This window comes from Coenobita brevimanus, chromosome 100, assembly GCF_032717465.1.
Source record: "Coenobita brevimanus isolate Jiangsu-jjx chromosome 100, ASM3271746v2, whole genome shotgun sequence".
Taxonomy (NCBI): Eukaryota; Metazoa; Arthropoda; class Malacostraca; order Decapoda; family Coenobitidae; genus Coenobita; species Coenobita brevimanus.
Genome location: NC_137053.1, coordinates 54,333,172 through 54,352,178, shown reverse-complemented (window position 1 = coordinate 54,352,178; position 19,007 = coordinate 54,333,172). Strand labels below are relative to the sequence as shown.

The following is a 19,007-nucleotide window of genomic DNA, read 5'->3' as shown; positions in this document are numbered from 1 at the left end:
GGGGAAATATTTCTCTCTCTCTCTCTCTCTCTCTCTCTCTCTCTCTCTCTCTCTCTCTCTCTCTCTCTCTCTCTCTCTCTCTCTCTCTCTCTCTCTCTCTCTCTCTCTCTCTCTCTCTCTCTCTCTCTCTCTCTCTCTCTCTCTCTCTCTCTCTCTCTCTCTCTCTCTCTCTCTCTCTCTCTCTCTCTCTCTCTCTTAATAAATCACCTATCGCGTGTGAACCCCAGGATATAATCAACTTTTTTTTATCTGGTCCGGGTGGGGTCATGTATCAGCAATAACCCTAGTGAGTTGTTGTGGTATTGGAGATCATTGGATGGAATTAGCGCTGGCTGCTGTGCTGGGTTGCTAGATTATTGTGTTTGTTTGTTGGTTGTGGTAGTTGTAGTGGGCGATGTGGTTAGTGCTGGTGATTGATAGTACTAGTGGTGACTGCTTGTGGTAGTGGTGATGGGTGTTGTCTAGTGGTGATGTAATGGTGATGGGTGGCTTTGGTGGTAGTTGTGGTACTGTTGTTTCATTTTGTAGTTAATGTTGGTGATGGTGGTGGTAGTGGCGATGAATGGTTGTGGTAGTGGTGATGAGTGTTGTAGATAGTGGTGGTGATGTGGTCGTGTGCGGTACTTTCCCGGGTTCTTTGGGTTGACTGGGTAGTTGTTGAAAGTGATTGTTTTTAGTGGTTCGTGTTGTAGATCTGTTGTTGTTGGTGGCGGTGGAGGTAGTGGTGGTAGTGGTGGTGGTGGTGGTGATGGCTAGCAGCTGTTGGTAAGTGCATTTGTTCTAACCTGACGAAGACCCTCTAACCTCTTACACCTCAGCTAATAATTAGGTGTAATCGAACTGGATGACGGATTTCACTAGTAATCGTAGAGACTCATTCTTACCTCAAACCTAAGTACCAACGAATGTCACGCAACCAAGATTTAGTACTAGAGTTGTTGGAGTGGCCCTGTTTAGTCAGATGAAAACAAATCCCACTGTAGTGTCTGGTGGTTGTAGTTGTAATTATTGGTGTTGTTGATGGTGGTGTTGGTTGTGGTGCTAATAGTGCGTATTGTATTTGCTGGTAATGATGGGCGTGATGTGGTGGTAGATGTACTTTTTATAGTGGTGGTGGTACTGCATCATGAAGAATACTCGCTAACTGCATGGGGAAGTGCTGGAATTAGTATCTGGTGCTGTATTTGTATTAAGTTGACGACGATGATGATGATGATGATGATGATGACAGTGGTGGGTAGGGGATGTTCGATTGTGGTAGGGATTGTGGCGTTGATGTTGTCGTTAGTGTTGTTGTTGGTAGTGATGGTGGCGGGTGTTGTTGGTGATAGTGGTTGTGGTTGTACTTGTTGCTGATGGTGAAGCTGATAGTAGTGATGCTGGCTGTTGCTGTTTTTGTTGTTGTTGGTTGTGATCCAAGAAACTGCTGTCATTGTTGCGGTTCCTATTACCTTATTTGCTGATGCTAATGGTGTTGTTGTGGTGAAGATTGGCCAGTGTTTATGAGAGAGAGAGAGAGAGAGAGAGAGAGAGAGAGAGAGTTTGTTACAGGTGCTCTGGTGGAAAAGGTGGGTGTTGTGTTTGTCAGAGCTTGTTGTTGTTTTTGTTCTTGTTGTTGCTGTTGTTGTAACCCTCGCGGTGGATGTGTTGATTTTATTTCCGTACGAGGATGGGGGCTGTTGTCGTTTTTGCTTTTGCACTGGAATGGGTTGTTCTTGTTTGTGATGCTGTTATTGTTATTGTTGTTTTTGCTTCTTTCTGTTGACTTGCAAGAAAAAGTGTTTATCTGCATTTATTCTTGTTTGAGATTACCAAAAAAGTGAGATCTTTTTATGTAATTAGAGACACACAGAGAGACAGACAGAATTTAGCTATTTTTGTGATTCATACACATCACCAGTAATTACTTGTCACCCACATCATACATACACTACTCAGAAAAAAGCGATCGTATTACGAGTGCCTTTAGGGTCTTCGTAGCGCCTTCTTCTGTGTTGAATATTTAGAGTATTACACTGTCTTGTACGTTGTTTATATTGATTTAATATCTACATCCATTGCATAAAAACTACAAGAGGATGTCGAGGTGTAGTGAGCAGAATAAATCGCTTAGCAAAAGGTGTCACAAATCTCCAAAATCACATAGAATACGATTCAGAGCACTACGTCCCTTGTTGCGAACTCATTCTGAAACAAACAGTTGTACTGAATGTTTGAAATAATTGTATATATAGCGAAGGTATAAATCTTACTTTTGGCTGACATGTAAGAAACGTTTATGGTCACTGATTCAATTAGCCTGTATCCCACATTACAAAGTGGTGTCAGCAGTTTTGTAGATAGGCCAGACACGTGTTATATTCGTCACCTGCGATTTAAGGCTTGACTATACGGCCGACTGATTGAAGCAGTGTAATATGTGTACTGTCCTGTGGTGTGTCGTGCAAATATTACCTCTGGAGTGTTTAATACTGGATACACCACGACACAAGATATTACATTTTTTAAGGTACCGACTTTACTGATTCCTCTACTGCATTCCATGGGCGTGATTTTTTTCTCCTTGGTGAGAGGAAAATTGTAGACATAAATGCTTTGACTTTACAGTACCGCGAATAACAAAACAATAAGGAATGAACTTCGAAATCCAGTGATGCGATCTTCGGAGTCCAACAGATTTTTCAGAATTTTATGTAGAACTATCTTTAACCCCATTCAGGTTGATGGCTTATTTCAGACTCTATTCCTGCTGCATCCAGACGATCTTTTTCAACTTAGGAATGATCTCTCGCACTGAAGAGGTTTGTGATGGCCTAATATAATCCCTGCTGTCTGAAACGTCTCCTAAGAAAAAAAAAAAGTCTGTTGATAGGAAATATAAACTAAAAACTACTCAGTGGCTAAAAGGAATTACTTCTACGTGTAAATACTAGAACTATATCATTGTCTGTAAGTTTACAGTCGATGAAAATTATCGGTGGACACTTCGCGCGAAACAATATGACACCAAAGACGATGGCTGTTACAAAATCCCATATGATAACACCCCACGTTAACAAACCTGGTTTCATGGGAACGCCATATATATCGCTGGTCTGACACTTCATAGTCAGTACCGTTATCACAATATTCACCTTGGAGCATCACAAGACTTACTGATAATTTAAGATATCACTGGCCCCCTCCTGCGAAGTGCTTCATTGATCGACTGTATATCCCCACTTACACTCACTTGACGAGCTACTTCAGTCTGCCGGAGCCCGTTTACGAGACCTTGAGTCCCCCTGCGAGAGGCCCCAATCCTGTGCGGCCGCAGGAATCCGACCTACGTGTTTAAAAAGCCATTCGAGTCTTTTACGAGCCCTCCGAGTAGCCATAAGGGGTACTGAATCCTCCACCAGGGTATTTGCTTCCTCGTTGTGCTGTCTTAGGGTCGTATTCTCATAACCTTAAGAGTTTTTTTTTCTTTTTCTTAACACCTCTTCCTCGGCGATTTACTGTACTGTAGGTTGATGGAGATGTATATCATCCAATCACTAGATGTAGTGCTTCCTTCAGGTGACTCTACACTGACTGTCCAGCACAATAGTTTCCTGTAACCTAGGACTCAGTTTATTAATTTGGGTGGTAACCATATACCCATGTAACGCCTGGTGAGCTAGTGGGTTAAGGCGCCCCACCCGGGACAAGGGTTTACACTCAAGGGGAAGTTGGGTATTTTATGTTCGAGTAAAGCCACCGATGGATCAAGAGAGAGAGAGAGAGAGAGAGACAGAGACAGAGACAGACAGACAGACAGAGAGAGAGACAGAGAGACTGAATAATGAATGAACTTAATTATATCTTGTTACTACCAAGACAGATTACGTAATTAACCTACACGGGATTGTTATAGTGTAGTATATGTGGAAATAGACTGATACGGACGAGATTTGGGGAGCCTCCTTAACCTACGAGTATAGCCCCCCCCCCTCTCTCCTCGGTCCTGTAGGATTTACTTAGTTCCTGTACCATCTGTCCCGGTCCTGTAGGATTTACTTAGTTCCTGTACGATCTGTCCTGGTCCTGTAGGATTTACTTAGTTCCTGTACCATCTGTCCCGGTCCTGTAGGATTTACTTAGTTCCTGTACCATCTGTCCCGGTCTTGTAGGATTTACTTAGTTCCTGTACCATCTGTCCCGGTCCCATAGGATTTACTTGGTTCCTGTACCATCTGTCCCGGTCCCATAGGATTTACTTGGTTCCTGTACCATCTGTCCCGGTCTTGTAGGATTTACTTAGTTCCTGTACCATCTGTCCCGGTCCCATAGGATTTACTTGGTTCCTGTAGGCTACCATCTGTCCCGGTCTTGTAGGATTTACTTAGTTCCTGTACCATCTGTCCCGGTCCTGTAGGATTTACTTAGTTCCTGTACGATCTGTCCTGGTCCTGTAGGATTTACTTAGTTCCTGTACCATCTGTCCCGGTCTTGTAGGATTTACTTAGTTCCTGTACCATCTGTCCCGGTCTTGTAGGATTTGCTTAGTTCCTGTACCATCTGTCCCGGTCTTGTAGGATTTGCCTAGTTCCATGAGCTCTTTATGAGCCACTTAATTACGAACCACATACGAGCTTCATTCGCGTCACTTAACCTTATAAGCGCCAACGTTCCCATTTTGGGAATATTAACATTAAAATTAATGGAAAACCAGTTTATTGGTGATTTTTACCCTCGGTGCAAAAATAACTTCATTGGTGTTAAGGTAATCGTATATACTGAAATAATTACCTTTTTAATAACCCTGATACCTCTTTTTGCTCTTTTACACTTCACGAATTTTCACCACTCTAGGTATCTTTGCACTTCAATTTTTTAATGCTAAAATCTGTAGTCACTGTTTGCAAAATATATATTATTTCCTTAGAAAGTATTATCCCACTTGAAATCATCAATAGACTAAAAACATAATTGTGTAAAGATAGAGTAGAATATTTTGGATGCTCCCAAAATGGAAACGTTGGTATGTTGCCATCCATCCATCCATCCATCATCCAATCCTATGTCGCCCCATGGGAAGCGTAGGAATCCGGGGCTAGGCAAGGACGTCCTGACATTTAACATGAGTGACCAGCCTCACTCATCCCTGAGTGGTAGGATGTGAGCAATAAACCCCAACCACCCCCTGGATATAAACCTACACGGGGTCAATCCGATTGGAGCACCTTAATTACCCACTTAACAACCAGGCGCCATAATTTGGTTATATGGTTACCACCCAGCGAAGTAAATGGTTTCCTGGTGTACAGAAAACCATTTGGCTTGTCACTCAGTGTACAGTCACCCATAGGCCGAAGGAAGAGGAAAGAAAGAAAGAAAGACAGAAAAGGGAGTATGAAGTCACCCATAGGCAGAAGAATGAGGAAAGAATGAAGAAAAAAAAAAAGACAGAAGAGGAGGGAAATAATGAAGGAAAGAAAGACAGAAGAGGAAGGAAAAAAGAAAGGAAAGGACAGACACCCAAAGCAGCACTACATCGAGTGAGTGGATGGTGAGCGCCCCGACCTACCACTTGGTATGTTGCCCTATATAATTTACCTATGTTCATACAGGAATAAGCAGTTCTCAGATCTAGTACTATATCGCTGCCTTACAGACTGAAACAAACTGATACTTGCTGCAGCTGGACTTCCCCAACATATATATATAAGCAAAAGCTCACTGGCCCTGCCTTGAGTATTACCACATATTTACTCGGCTCAGACGCAGATCCAAAGAGTCAGCTGACATTGGAAACAACACGATTTTGGATACAAAATGTGGATGCTGTGTGCAAATGGTCATCCATGCAACTTCTCAATCTGTTATGGTAAAGAGAGTGACAGTAAGTCACTGCTAGGATCCCATGTTGTCAATAGAATATTGCAGCCAATTGAAAGGGCATACCAACATGTGTTCGTTGATAATTTTTTCACAGGCCACAAACTACTGACAACTGGTCCAAAAGGATACTCGAGCTTGTGGAACAGTTCGTGAAAACATAACAGGACGTTGTCCTCTCCCAACAAAGAATGAAGATGAAAAACGTGAGAGAGGATGTTATGACTGAAAGTCAGATGGTACTGTAGTGTGTATGAAGTGGAATGACAACTGTGCTGTGACTGTTGCTAGTAACTATTATGATGTGAATCCACTTCAGGCAGCAGAAAGGCGTGTGAAGAAAGAGAGCAACAAGCTAGTCTCCCAGCCGTATCTCATCAAGATGTACAATAAAGGAATGGGAGGCTTTGATGTCTGTGACAGAATGTTGGCATCCTACAGACCAAGACTATGTTTAAAGAAGAAGTGGCGGTGGAACATTTTTTCAAACATACTAAATATAGCAGTAGTAGCTGCCTTTAGGTTCCACCTGCATATTGATCCATTAGTAGCCACAATACACCTACAATACAGGAGGGAAACTCCACGAGGCATGATAAGGGTTGAAGAGATGAGGAAGAGATTTAGAGGGCCATCGGCACCCCCAGTCAAAGCAGTGGGATACCGGTAGGATGGAGTCAATTACTTTCTGGTGACATGTTCTCAAGGTAGATGCAACTCTGTGCATGGAAAACACGGATGAAGTGCACGAAGTGCGAAAGACGACTATTTAAAAGGTGCAGTGAGTCCTTCCGCCAAAAGTAAAATGCGTGATAAAATACGTGGCAAACAGAAATGTGGTGAGTTGTAATTCTGAAATGTCAAGAGTGTTCAATGTTCAGTACGCAGAATTTAGTGAAATAAATTTGAGTTTAATGTAATCACGACAGCATATTTCAGTTCAAATCCTGTATATAAAAATAAATTGAAATAGGACGACGATTGCTTCTATATTCCTTTTGGGATAGTACTTGGAGCCTGGAAATGCCAACGTTCTCAATTTGGGAACATATCAAAACTATATAAAAGTAAATTTGTTACCTGTAATTATTACTTGTACTCTAAAAAGACTATTAATGTGATCTTACATTCCAAAATAGAAGATATTTGGATCATTTTATCATAGGTCAGTTAATTACTTACGAGTCACTTACGAACTACGTAACATTACGAGCCAGTTATAAACCACTTACGATCCACTTGCGAACCAATTACAAGCCATATACGAGCTACTTATGAACCACTTATGAGCTAGTTACAGACCACTTACGATCCACTTCTGAACCATTTACGAACCACTTACGAACCATTTACGAATCACTGACGAGCCACTTACGAGTCACATTCTTTGAGTCCACTTGAGGTAACAGAGGAGCTCCCTCTCTCCTTCTCCTCCCCCCCTTCAGAAGGGAGAGACAGACAGACAGAGAAGAGGGAAGAGGATGGAATTTGTGAGGAGTGGAGGGAGGGGAATGAAGAGATAGGAAGGGGAGTTGAGAGAAGAATAAAGAATGAGGAGGGAAGGGGTAGGAGAAGGAAGAGAGAGAGGGGGGGGAGGAAGGAAAGTTGAGAAAGGTAGAGGGGAGGGGCATGAAGAGATGGTAGGGCAAAGAGAGAGAGGGAGAGGGAGCGAAAGTAATGAGCATGTAAGGGGAAGGAGAAAAAGTTTAGGAAGGAGCGGAGGAAGGAGTTGAAAAGATGGTGGAAAGAAGAGTGAAAAGATCAAAATAAATAAGAAAATGGCGGGAGAGGATAGAAAATGGAGTTAGGGAGGAGGGGAGAGGAGGGAAGGGGAGGGGAGAGGAGGAATGGGGAAGATAGATAAAGAGAATAGAAACGAGGATAAAGAGAAGGGAAGACGACAGTGGAAAGAAGGGGAAGGGGAAAGAGAGAGGAAGAGAGCGAAAAGGAAGAAAAATGGGGGGAAAGGGAGAGAAAGAACAGAGAATAAGGAAGAAAATAAAAGTGAGAAGAGAGGGGGAAAAGAAGATAGGTGAAGAGAAGGAAGGGAAAGAAGAAATGGGAAGAGAGAGGAAGAGACAGGAAGAAGGGAAAGGAAGAAGGGAAAAGAGAAATGAAGGAAGGGAGGAAAAGGAAATAAGAAGAGAAGGGATAAGAGACAAGAAAAGAAGGAGGGGAGAAAGAAGAGAAAGGATATTTAGGAAAGAGAGAGAGAGAGAGAGAGAGAGAGAGAGCAGGGGGAGTGGAGAGTATGAAAAGAAAGCAGTAAAGAAAGAGTAGGCAAGAGAAGAAGAAAATGAAGAGGAAGGGAAGGAAAGAGAGGAGAGAAAGGAAGAGGGGAGAGGAAGGGAAGGTGGGAGAGGGGAAAGGGGAACAACACACCTGGGCGTGATGGGGATAGAGTGGGAGGGTGGGAAGGGGAGAGGAATGGGGAGGGAAAGGGAAGGGGAGGGGGAGTGGTGTGAGCGGTGACGTAGGTGTGACGTCACGGATCAATAAAGGCAAAGCGAGGCTCATAAAGACTTGTGGAATGTCCATAACCACTACCCCTCCCCCTTACCCCTTCCCTTCACCCTACCCCTACCCCTTACCCTTACCCCTTACCCTCACCTTTACCCCTTCCTCTCACCCTTACCAATTTCTCCTCACCCTTACCCTTTCCCCTCACCCCTACCCCTTCCCCTCACCCATACCCCTTCCCCTCCCCCTTACCCTTTCCCCTCCCCTTCCCCTTTCCCCTCACCCTTCCCCTACCCCACACCCTTACCCCTTACCCTCTCCTTTACCCCTTCCCCTCACACTTACCCATTTCTCCTCACCCTTGCCCTTTCCCTTCACTCATACACCTTCCCCTCACCCTTACCTCTTCCCCTCACCCTTACCCTTTACCCTCACTCTTCTCGTTTTCCTTCACCTTTACTCCCTCCCCTCACTCTTACCATCTCCCCTCAGTCTTACCTCCTCCCCTCACCCTTACCCCTTCCCTCCACCCTTACCCCTTCCCTTCACCCTTACCCCTTCCCTTCACCCTTACCCTTCCTCTCCCCCTTACCCCTTTCGCTCATCCTTACCCCTTCCCCTCACCCTTACCCATTCCCCTCATCCTTACCTATTTCCCTCATCCATACCTATTCCCCTCGCTCATATCCCTTCCCCTCACTCACACCCCTTCCCCTCATTCATACCCCTTCCCCTCACCCTTACCCTATACCCTCATTCTTACCCCTTCCACTCACCCTTACCCCTTCCCTTCACCCTTACCCCTTCCCCTCACCTTACCCCTTACCCTCACCCTTACCCCTTACCCTCTTCCTTACCCCTTCCCCTCACCCTTACTCCTTCCCTCACCCTTACCCTCATTTTTACCCCTTCCCGTCACCCTTCTCCCGTCCCATCACCCTACCCCTTCCCCTCGTTAATGCCCCCTCCCCTCACCCTTACCTCTTCCCCTCACCCTTGCCCCTTCCTCTTATTCTTACCCCTTCCCCTTACTCTTACTCTTTCACTTCCCCTATTTCTTACCCAGTCCCCTCACCCATACCCCTTTCCTTCACCTTTCCCCTTCCCCCTTCCCCTCAACCTGACTCCTTCGTCTTGCCCTTACTCCTTCCCCTCCCCCTTTCCCCTTTCCCTCATACTTCCCCCATTCCCTGATCCCTCCCCCTTCCCCTCACCTTTACCGATTCCCTCACCCTTCCACCTTTCAATCACCTTTACTCCTTCCCCTTGCCCCTTCCCCTCACCCTTCCTCCTTCCCCTCACCTTTCCCCCTTCCCTTTCCCCCTTCCCCACACCTCTAACCCTCCCCCTTACCTCTTACCCTCATCTCTTCTCCTCTCCTGTACCAGTTCCCTCACCTCTCTTCCCCCAACCTCTCCTCTTACCCCACTTCTCCCCTTCCTGTCACCTCTCCCCTTCCCATTACTTCTCTCCCTTCCCCTTGCCCTCTCCCTCCTTCTCCTCTGTGTCCCCCTTTCCTTCTTTCACTCCTTCTCCCTTTCCTATCTGCCTCCCTCATCGTCTTTCTTTCTCCCCCCTCTCCCCTCTCTCCCTTTGTTCTTCCCTCTCTCCTCATTCCCCCTTGCTCCTCTCTCCCATCCTTTCCCTCCCTCTTTTTTCTGTTTCCTCCCCTGCCCCCTCCTTCCCCTTCTTAAACCTCCCACTCCCCCCTATTTCCCTTCTGTTACCCCCAATCCTGCTTCTGTTTCCCCCTCCTATACCCCAACTCCCCCTCCTCTCTCCTCTTCCCCTCAATCCATTCCCCTCTTGCCCCCTCAGTCCTTTTGTCTTCCCCTGTCTCTTGTCTCCTATCCACTTGGCGCTCCCTCCGTCCTCTCTTTTCCTTGCCACTCCCTCTTCCTTTTCCTTCCCTTTCTATATGCATACTCTTTCACCCCTTCCCTTCTCTCCTCTTCCTTCCTCTTCTCTCCCTTCTCCACCCATTATCCTCCTCTTCCTCCCATTTCTCCTCCCCTTCCAGCTGCCCTTCTTCTCCTCTTCCCATTTCCCTCCCTTCTCGCCCCCTTACATAAGTGCTCCATCCTCAGTAATTTCTGGTCCATCCTGATCCACTGTAGCTTTCCTGCTCTCTCTCTCTCTCTCTCTCTCTCTCTCTCTCTCTCTCTCTCTCTCTCTCTCTCTCTCTCTCTCTCTCTCTCTCTCTCTCTCTCTCTCTCTCTCCCATCGCAATCCCCGAAATAAAAGTGATTAACAGGATTTATTCAATTAATTAAGCTCATTTAGTCGTCTGAGGCTGAGGTTATTCGGTGGATGATTTGTCTGAGCCCATCCCTTTGGAGATGAGGAAGAACAAGAAAAGAGGAGGAGGAGGAGGGGGAGGAAGAGGGGGAGGAGGAGGAGAACAAGAAGAAGAAGAGGAGGAGGAAGAAGAAGAAAAAGATAAAAATAAGGAGGAGGAGGAGGAGGAGGAAAACAAGAAGAAGAAGAAGAGGAGGAGGAGGAGGAGGAAGAAGAAAAAGATAAAAATGATGATGATGATGATGAGGAGGAGGAGGAGGAGGAGGAGGAGGAGGAAGAGGAGGGGGGGGAGGAGGAGGAGAAGAAGAAGATGAAGATGAATATGAAGAAGAAGAAGAAGAAGAATATGAAGAAGAAGAAGAAGAAAATATGAAGAAGAAGAAGAAGCAGAAGAAGGATGAAGAACATGAACCTAAAATAATAAGACGATTTTTTTTTTAGCTTTGCCTCTTGCCTAAATAATGGCCATTACGGACGACAATGAGTTGTAAGTCACGGTCCTCCCCTAGAATATGATACGCAACAATCAAACTTCCATCCAGATCCCTAATCTTACTGTGGGGGGTGTGCATGAGGGAGGGTGGTGTGTCTTGGGAGAAGGTAGTCGTTGGTGAGTAGGGATAGACATGCTTGGAGATCTGTAGAGGATACTTCATACAGGATGCGGTGTTAGGTAATAGATGAATGGATAGATGGATGGATGGATGGAGAGATAGAGAGATAGAAAGATACACTGAGAGAGACGGATAGCTGGATCGAAATGTCTATGGATGTATAGGTAGATAGATGGATAATTTATATAAAGATAGGTGAATGAATATGTAAGAGAGAGAGAGAGAGAGAGAAATTGCAGATAGCGTGGAGGTAAATGAAAGAAGGGTGAAAGATGAAAGATAAGAGAGCAAGACTGAGGGATAAAAGTTCAAATTTAAACATGAAATTAGGTGGATAAATAGGGTGGAGAAGGAGAAATAAGTAGAATTTCGAAACAAGATGGCGGAGGAAGGTGGGGAGTGGAGAGAGGAGGAGGAGAAGGAAGATGAGAGGAAGGTAGAGAGGAAATGGCAAGAAAAGAAAGGAGGATAGGTGGAAGTGCAGAGAGGGCGAGGTGGGAGAGAGAGGGGGAAGGGAAGAGAGAAGGGGATGGGGAAAGGGGTAGAGAGGTAGGGGAAGCGAGGGCTGTCAGAGGTGAATTGGTACTTAGGAGGTATTAGTGATGGTTACAGCGTGGCGACTAGATTGATTTCTACCTGTTTGGTGGCGAGAGAGAGAGAGAGAGAGAGAGAGAGAGAGAGAGAGAGAGAGGCAAACAGATAGAGCGAGATGGAGAGAAACACAGAGACGGATACATAGGAGTACGAGTACATATGGTTGAGCCGTAATGTGGATTATCCATATATTAAAAAATGCAAGAAAGGATAAAAGGCAGTCAGACAGAGGATGTCAGAACCAAAATTGATCATGCTAAACTAATCAGGAATAATCTAACGCATTGAAATATCGCGTCATTAGTGTGTAGTCCAAGACGTGTAAAGGGATTATTGATCTTGATTGGATATTAGCCACTGGGAGAGGGGGGGCGGGGGAATCTGCCAATAAAATGGACCTGACGACACAAAAACAAAGCCACGTCCAAATAAGCCTGATTAGATATATAAAGTTAACCACAAAATTGGCCTGAATCACTGTGGCTGTTATCAGGTATTTCATCAACAGCAGCATCAACAAGCTCCCCTTCCTACTTTTCCTCTTATTCCTTCATTCTGTTTTCCTGCTCCTCCTCCTCCTCCTCCTCCTAATCACCATCATCATCATCATTATTTTACTCCGCTTCCCTCTTCCCTCATGTCATTCTTTCTATTCCTCCTCCTTTTCCCTCTCTTTTCTCATTCTGTCCCATCTCCTCCTCTTCCTCCTCCTCCTCCTCCTCCTCCTCCTCCTCCTCCTGCTCCTCCTCCTCCTCCTCCTCCTCCTCCTCCCTTCCACTCACCTGTTACCTTTGAGGGGCTAATTAGGGTCTGATCCCTCATCCAGGTATCAATTCACCTGCCGCTGTTGTGGTGAAGGTGGGGGAGGAGAGGGAAGGGCTGGGGGAAGGGAGAACGGGATAGGGGTAGGGTTGGTAGGTAGTGAGGTGGAACGGGGTAGGGATGGAGGAATGTAGGGAGGGGGAGAGTATGGCTAGGGACAGGTGGGGAGGGAGACGGTATGGCTGGGGAGAGGTGAGGAAGGATGGGGTTGGGCTGGAGAGAAGGGAGAGCTGGAGAGAACGGGGTAGGGTTAGAGAGGAAGAAGTAGAGTGGAAAAGGTCTCTCCCATCTTCGGTAAAGTCGTGAGGATCAGCAAAGATATATAAGTAAACTAGAAAGAGCTGAGTGAGCGCATATCTCCGCCAATGTCATTGCAATTATAAAGAATCCGGACCCGGATCCCCCAGAAAATTTCATCGGTTCTTTCCACAATTTTTGAGGGTAATTCATCGAGATCTTTTGGAGACATTGTGCGGGATACTCCGGATTCGGATCCGCCCCCAAATTTAATAATTTCTTCCGTTGCCCATGCCCCACCCTCCCACAAAATCTCATCAAAATCCGTTCATAACTTTTTGAGTAATCCCGAATTAGGATCCGTGGATATAGGATCCGGACCCGGATCCGCTCTAAACTTTAATCATTTATTCCTTTGCATCATGGCCCACCCTTCCACAAAATTTCATCAAAATCCGTTCTTAACCTTTTGAATAATCCTGCTAACAGACAGGCCGTCAGACAACCACACAAACAAACCAACGCGGGATAAAACTTAACCTCCTTGGCGGAAGTAAAAAAAAAAAAAAAAAAAATGGCGTCCTCTGATTAAAATGATTAGAGTCCCATCTAAGTGTTCCAGGTAAATATTAAATGAAAAGGATAGCAAACAAGACGAAAGGAGAAGGAGAAAACAAGGAAGAAATACGAAGAGGTCGAAGAGAGAATGGAAATGGGTGGGAGAGGAATGAGAAAAGCTCGTTATTAAGAAATACAGAGAGAGAGAGAGAGAGAGAGAGAGTACAGTAAGACAAGGAAAAATATGTAAAAAATGACAAGTGGAAAACTACAGAAATAGAAAATGGACGAGACGGGAACTAAAGAAAAATAGGCAAGAGATTAGTGAAGAAGAGAAGCATTATAAGAAAAGGGAGAGGACAACTAGAAAAGAGACTTAAAGAGAGCAAAGAATGGGGGAGAAGAATTAGTAAATAAATAAAAAGAGAGAATATAATGGTCAAAAAATGTAGTTCCAAGAGAATTAAATAAAAAATGTGAAAGAGAGAGGCAGTAAAATATAAATGGAAGTGATGCAATGTGTAAAAGAAAACCAGAAAAGAGGAGAGGTGAGAGGCAATGGAACAAGCCGGTAGGCGACGATGCCCAGCTCTAAACGGACCAGGTTTTGTCTGCAATCGGAAGTAAGTTTTAACACTAAAAGTCATATCTATATGGAGGCACTCCAGTGCAACGTTGCACCCAAGAATCATGGCCCTGGCTTAATAATCATCGAAGCCTTAGCATTTCGCGCGAGCAAGGTCGTAATTTTAGCGCTTACCATATTTTCTGCACTTGATGACCTTTGACCCCTGATCTGGCTGATATAGGTCATGCATGTACGAGGCACACTTGTAGTACTCATTAACGTCAATAAGCATGAAAATTTTCATACGATTCCATCCACCCACTGTGGAGCTTGGGAACTTGAAATTCACAGAATGGCCCACCAGACGTACAATTTCAAGGTGGCTCTGCCAGTGACTGGAAGTGAGTTTCAACACTAAATGTCATTTTTGTATGGAGGTACACCAGTGCAGCATTGCATTCAAGAATCATGGCCCTAGCTTAATAATTTTCAAAACCTTAGCATTTCGCGCGAGCATAGTCGTAATTTTTGCTATTTTCACCATTTTAACATTTGATGACCTTTGACCCCTGACCTGGCCAGTGTAACACATAGATGTACGTAGGAAGTTGTAGTACTAGTTAATATTTATAAGCATACAAACTTCCATTCAGTTCCAATGAGCCACTGGGAAACTAGGGAGGCATTTTTGAAAACAGGTACTGGTTGCTAGGGACGCTAAGGCCAATCTTTGCAGGGTTATCACTCAAAAACTAGAGGAGAGAGAGGAAAAATGGATGGCACACTTCCCATAGGGAATGACCTCAAGATTACGCCTAAAGAGTCAGAGCTTTCTACGCCCATTAGTAATGCTTCTACACCTCAAAACGTGAAAGGTACGGGAAATGTGGGTTTTCGGCTATTGCTAGGCAACGATTAGCCGCCTTGCAACCAAAACCTTGCGGACACAGCTAGGTCATAGGCTGGTCATTGTATCCAAGTTTGGTCAGAATCGGTTAATTCTGAAGGGTAGAAGTGGCTGCCACAACTAAACGCGAAAAATAGAATACAAGAATGAAAACGCGACTAACAAAAAATGCAGCATGGGTCTGGCCAGTATGAAAGGAAGAAGTGAACAGAGAGAGAGAGAGAGAGAAAGAGAGAGAGAGATAAGGTGGGGGGGGGGCAGGCGAGGCGGGGCCTTTCCCAAATGGCTTGTTTCTGTGATGCGACTGACAAAAATCCCTTGTGTTCTCTTTTCTCTGGCTCAGGGATCTCTCTCTCTCTCTCTCTCTCTCTCTCTCTCTCTCTCTCTCTCTCTCTCTCTCTCTCTCTCTCTCTCTCTCTCTCTCTCTCTCTCTCTCTCATTGCTTGGCAGAATCTCGTAATGTCTTTCAGTATCTCGTAATGTCACGTAATGTGTCGTAAATCACAGTCTCACGTCATATCTTGTAATATCTCGTAATGTGTCGTAGGTGATGGGAGTATATCGTTTTGTCTCGTAGTGTCACGGTGACTTTGTGTATTCCTTGCCTTGTCTCGTAATATTTCAAAGTGTCTCGTGATATCCCACAGTGTCTCGCAGGTATTACTAATATCTTGTACTGTCTCGTACTATTTCGTAATGTCTCGTAGGAGTTAATAAAATCTCGCAGTGTCTCGTAATATGTCGTTATGTCTCGTTGGAGTTTTTTACCGTCGTACGTCTTAGTTTCGTGACTGTAAACCTTTCTTCTCTCTCCCTCCCCCTTCCCTTATTCCCCTCTTCCCCTTCCTGCTCCCCCTTCCTTCATACTTTCTTTTCTCCCCCTCCGTCCTTGGACTTCCCCTATCCTCCCCGCACCTCGCCTTCGCCTCTCCCTCCCACTCCTTCCCTTCTTTCCCTCTTCCCTTCTCCTCCTTCCCCTCTCCCCTTCCCCTCCTTCCCCTCTTCCCCTGCCCGCTCCCCCTTCCTTCCTACTTTCTCTTCTCCCCCTTCTTCATTGGACTTCCACTACCCTCCCCGCACCTCTCTTTCGTCTCTCCTTTCTCCTCCTTCCCTTCCTTCTCTCTTCCCATTTCCCCCTTCCCCTCTCCCCTTCCCCTCCTTCCCTTATCCCTTTTCTGCCTCCCTTGCCATTCTTTTCTTCCCCCACCTCCATCGTCCCTTTACTTCCTCCCATCCCCCATCATTCCTTCCTTCGCCCTTTTCTTCCTTTTCCCTTACGCCTCTTTCTCTGTCTCCCCTCATTACTTTTTCCTATCTTCTCCTTTTTCTTCATCTTTCTCTCCCTTCCCTCTCCGTTCCACTTCCTCCAACCCCATCTTCCCTCCCTTTCCTCCATAATTATATTCCCTTTCCCTTCTTCCTTTCTCTCCTCCCTTTCTCCCTTAACCTTCATCCATCTCATTCTCCTTCCTTCGCATTCAGTTTAGCCTTACCCCTCTCCCTTACCTCTCTCTCTCTCTCTCTCTCTCTCTCTCTCTCTCTGCCTAACCCCTGCCTGTGAAACAGAGCATAGCTAAGGCAGGCTTTTTGTACACGCCACCCTGCTTCACCCAAGACATCTGCCTCGCTCATGGCCTGCTTAAGTCCTGCCTTTCCCTTTTTACCTCTAACCTCCTCTTCCGTGCTCTGACTCTCCCTGCCTTACCCTGCCTAACCTTGCTTAGCTTTCCTTGCCCTGTCTTACCATGCCTTAGCCTTCACTGTCTTGCCTTCCCTGCCTTACCTTCCTCAGTTGCTCTATTCGCTCTGCCTGTGTCACTTCATTGCCTCGCTGCACTGCCTTACCTTCATGTATGTCTCACCTCACTTGCTTTACCATGCATCCCACACCTCAGTTGACTCGCACTACCTGTCTAACCTCACTTCCCTCACCCCTCCTGCCTCATCCTACTTACCTCACTCTATTTCCACACCCTACCTGCCTCACCCTCGCCCCTGGCTCACCTTCACCCCTGTCACACCCTCACGCCTTCCTCACACTCACCCCTGCCTCACCCTTACCCCTGCTTCACCGAGCTCACCCCTGCCTGGGACTCACCCCTTCCTTACCCTCGCCCTTTCCTCACCCTCTCCCCTTCCTTACCCTCGCCCTTTCCTCACCCTCCCACCTTCCTTACCCTCACCTCTACCTCACCCGCACTCCTGCCTCACCCGCAACCCTGCCTCATCATCACCCCTACCTAACTCTCACACCTACCTAGTCCTGGACCCTGCCTCTTCCTCAACCCTGTCTCTCCCTCACCCGTGCTTCACCCTCATCCCTGTCTCACCCTCAGTCCTGCCTCATCCTCACCTCTACCCTACCCCAGCCCTGACTCACACTCGCCACTGCCTCACTCTCATCCCTGCCTCACCTTCAGTCCTGCTCACCCTCACTCCTGCCTCACCCTCAGTCCTGCTCACCCTCACCCCTGCCTTACCCTCACCCTTGCCTCACATTCTCCCTTACCCCATCGAGGCCCCTACCACACCCGCACACCTACCACACCCTTACCCCTACCACACCCTCGCCCCTGTCTCTCCCTCACCCCTGCCTCACCCTCACCCATGCCACACCCTCACCCATACCACACCCTCACGCATACCTCACTCTCACCCATGCCACACTCTCACCCTTGCCTCACCCCCACCCCTACCTCACCCTCACCCATGCCTCACCCTCACCCATGCCACACCCTCACCAATGCATCACTCTCACCCCTACTTCACCCTCACCCATGCCTCACCCTCACCCCTGCCTAACCCCCACCCCTACCTCACCCTCACCCATGCCTCACCCTCACCCATGCCTCACCCTCACCCATGCCACACCCTCACCAATGCATCACTCTCACCCATGCCATATCTTTATCCCTGCCTCACCCTCACCCATGCCACAGCCACACCGCTGCCTCAGCCTCACCCTCATCCCTGCCTCACCCTCACCCATGCCATACCATCACCCCTCCCTCATCCCCACCCTTATCTCACCCTCACCCATGCCACATCCCCACCCCTACCTCACCCTCACCCACGCCACATCCCACCCCTACCTCACCCTCACCCATGCCACACCCTCACCCATGCCACACCCTCACCCATGCCTCACCCTCACCCATGCCTCACCCTCACCCATGCCACACTCTCACCCATGCCACACCCTCACCCATGCCTCACCATCACCCATGCCTCACCCTCACCCATGCCTCACCCTCACCCATGCCACACCCTCACCCATGCCACACCCTCACCCATGCCACACCCTCACCCATGCCACACCCTCACCCATGCCTCACCCTCACCCATGCCTCACCCTCACTCATGCCTCACCCTTACCCATGCCACACCCTCACCCCTGCTTCGCCCTCACCCATGCCACACCCTCATCCCTGCTTCACACTTAACCATGCCACACCCTCACCCCTGCTTCACCCTCATCCATGCCACACCCTCACCCCTGCCTCATCTTACTCATGTCACACGCTCACCCCTGCTTCACCTTCACCCGTGCCTCACCCTTACCCCTGACTTACTCTCATCCCAAAGTCATTCTTACTCCAGTTTTATCCCTGCCTCACCCTTACCTCTGCCTCACTCTCACCTTTACCTCATCCTCACCCCTACCACACCCTCACCATTACCACACCCTCACCCCTACCACACCCTCACCCCTGCCTCACCCTCACATCTGCCTCACCCTCACCCATACCACACCCTCACCCCTACCACACCCTCACCCCTGCCACACCCTCACCAATGCCTCACCCTCACCCATACTACACCCTCACCTATGCCACACCTTCACCCCTTCCTCACCCTCACCCATGCCACGACCACACCGCTGCCTCAGCCTCACCCTCATCCCTGCCTCATCCTCACCCATGCCACACCCTCACCCCTGCCTCACCCCCACCCATACCTCACCCTCACCCATGCCAAACCCCCACCCCTACCTCACTCTCACCCATGCCACACCCCCACCCCTACCTCACCTTCATCCATGCCTCACCCTCACCCATGCCACACCCTCACCCCTGCTCACCCCCACCCC

General features: G+C 47.3%; 1 protein-coding gene across 1 annotated transcript in view; it reads left to right on the top strand.

Annotated features, from left to right (window-relative positions):
• Nucleotides 1-19,007, top strand: part of LOC145414591 (sodium channel protein 1 brain-like) — a 1,229,691-nt gene that overhangs the window by 289,682 nt on the left and 921,002 nt on the right. The gene's annotated exons all lie outside the window — the stretch shown is intronic.